The 2,554-nt window shown below is 41.9% G+C and overlaps 1 protein-coding gene across 4 annotated transcripts in view; it reads right to left on the bottom strand.

Moving 5' to 3' along the window:
- The window catches only part of tiprl (TIP41, TOR signaling pathway regulator-like (S. cerevisiae)), a 44,220-nt gene extending 42,081 nt beyond the window's left edge, over positions 1-2,139 (bottom strand). For 3 of the 4 annotated variants that reach the window (XR_016117850.1, XM_089016992.1, XM_089016993.1), the window contains exons 1-2: positions 2,051-2,139; positions 1,838-1,879 (exon numbers count right to left, since the gene is read on the bottom strand). The gene's annotated coding sequence lies outside the window, so the exon portion shown is untranslated. The remainder of the gene's footprint in view (positions 1-1,837; positions 1,880-2,050) is intronic. The other variant, XM_089016994.1, reaches the window with a different exon arrangement.
- Positions 2,140-2,554: the final 415 nt, after the last annotated feature.

The following is a 2,554-nucleotide window of genomic DNA, read 5'->3' as shown; positions in this document are numbered from 1 at the left end:
AGTTTGTGTTGTAAAGGGTGGTTAGAATCGAAAAGTAAGTATTGGTCAGTGTGCGTAGCCTTCCTAAAGACTTCTGTTTTAAGCGCTCTGCCCTCTTTTATAATTACTTTACAATCCAAGTTTGATGACGAAGTTTCTTGGATAAGAACCGAAACGTCCGACACCTTCAAAGAAAGGACTTTCTGAAAATGCCCAATTCGCAGCTCAATTTTTTGCAGATTTTGGACACTTAAAGTCATTTTTATTGGTGTTTTGCATTTGACTAAAATATCAGCCTGCGTGTTTTGGGTATTTTAGATGCTAGAAAACATTTTTCTGATGTCAGTTAGGAAACAAAAGTGATGTCGGTTGTCCTTTAAGTGAGTTTTTCTGACTGGCAGCATGTCGAGAGTTTGGAAGGAATATATGTTTTACAATTTGATGTTTTACGCGCAACACATTAAGCAGATTTACCAGATATTTTCTGTGAAATGTGTTTGACTTGTTGGCTGTGGTATTAATTACTTTTGCTCTATGTACAGCACTTCAAAAACAGCTGTGTCTGTTTTGAACTGCTGTATAAATATCTTCCTTTGCTTTCGGCTTTTCCCTTCAAGGGGTCGCCACAGCAAATCAGTGTCCTCCATCTTTAGAGGTTTGATCCGCATGGGAAGTTTATTTGTCATTGCAAAATGTTCCATGCAAAATTGGCATGAAAAACAATTTACATACATTAGTATCAAAATGAGCACTTATCCATGCATTTTCTGAACCGCTGTATCATTTAAGTATCACAATGCATGCCGGAGCCGATTGCAGCTGTCTTCAGGCAGTTGGCAGATGACACACAGAACCAGGACACACATTGTTAGATGAACAACTATATGCACTCAGACTCGCACCTCGGGACAATTGCATGCATGAAATCTTATTTTTTTCCTTTCGGCTTTTCCCTTCAGGGGTCGCCACAGCAAATCAGTGTCCTCCATCTAACCCACTATGTGCAGTCTCTTCTCTCACACCAGCTACCTTCATGTCCTCTTTGACAACATCCATAAATCTCCTCTTAGGTCTTCGGAATTCATGCATTGATTGTGGGTGAAAAAATGAAGTACCCAAACAAAAACCATACAGGCACAGGGAGAGCATGCAAACCTCACACAGGAAGGCCAGAGGCAGGATCAAACTCAAGACCTCTGCGCTGTGATGTCAGCACGCTTAACACTTGACTACGTGGCACTTGTGATATGTTAGGGTAAATTATCAGGCTTTATATAGCATGCATTAAGCTGTCCGGGGTAATGTATACTTCCATCCACCATCAACCCTTCCATCCATCATCATTGCGCTGGAGCCTATATCAGCCATCTTCGGGCACTCGGCGGGGACACCCGGAATTGGTAGCCAGTCAATCACAGGGCACACAGAGACAAACAACCACCCCCACTCACACTAAGGGACAATTTATAATTGGCTTTTTATGAAGAGATGAAGACAAGGGAAACAACAGCACGGATTTGTTTATGTAAAGCTCTCTAAAGAGTGCTAAAGCAAAGGCTGGTTGTGGGTCACAACGATGCATTGTGGAAGATGATCAAAATGACAGACCTTGTATTGAGCAGATCACAATTATGCTTCATAGACGTGAATGCTTTTGTCTGACAAATTATTTTTTACATTCACGCGTTTCTATACTTGCCATCGTTGATTTCGGGGCATGAGTCAATGAGAGCGTAAGGTGGGAACTTCAATTAAGGTGAATACAACGAACACGGTCGTGTTTGTTATTTTTCTCCCCTATGTTAAGATCTCTTCTAGCCAAAAGAGAAAGTGTTTAATCGGTTAACGAAGAACTTACCAGGTATGCAGCTGAACGATTTCAATTAAACTCTCGATGACTCTGCAGACAGAAATTACATAATTACTGGACTGACATTATTGCCATAACAGAAGGAATCGAGTGATCGTGAGTTTGGAAGACAGTTGAATCGGAACACGGGTACAGCTAAATTACTAGAGCGTACTTTGAAATTGAAAAAATAAATAAATTAGAATTTGCAAAACTGCTCACCGTGGAGAAATGATAAAGACGACAGTATTCTAATGCTCTCTCTTCTTCCGCTGCACCGTCTTCTTCCTCTTCATCTGCTGCTGCTTGTGTCTGATGGTGGTTGGGTAGAAACGTTTACGTGCAATTACCCCATCTACTGGAATGGAGTGCAACATGTATACTTACCTGCCATTCGTTATCCGAACGAGTGATTGGGAATTCCGAATGTAGCGCTGAACATTCCTGCAGCAGTCGTAGCGTTTAAACAGTCAACAAGATAGTAGTTTACCTTAACGATGGCTAATATTCACGGGAGAATAATGAGGCACAGCTGTGTCAGTCATTAGTCTAAGAACTCAACAAACGTTTATTCTGCGTATGCTCATAAAAGGCAAAAAAACGCAGCGCTCAAACACCTGCTGCTCCGACGGTTCACGTTATCGGCCTCTGAGAGAGCAGGCAGGCTTCTTTCTCTTCCCGGACTCGGCGACGGAACAGCAGTGGACCTGATGGACAAAATGTTGT

The sequence above is a fragment of the Hippocampus bargibanti genome, linkage group LG16, assembly GCF_051943395.1.
Source record: "Hippocampus bargibanti isolate YZ-2025 linkage group LG16, ASM5194339v1, whole genome shotgun sequence".
NCBI lineage: Eukaryota > Metazoa > Chordata > Actinopteri > Syngnathiformes > Syngnathidae > Hippocampus > Hippocampus bargibanti.
This window is presented reverse-complemented; position numbering and strand designations above follow the sequence as displayed.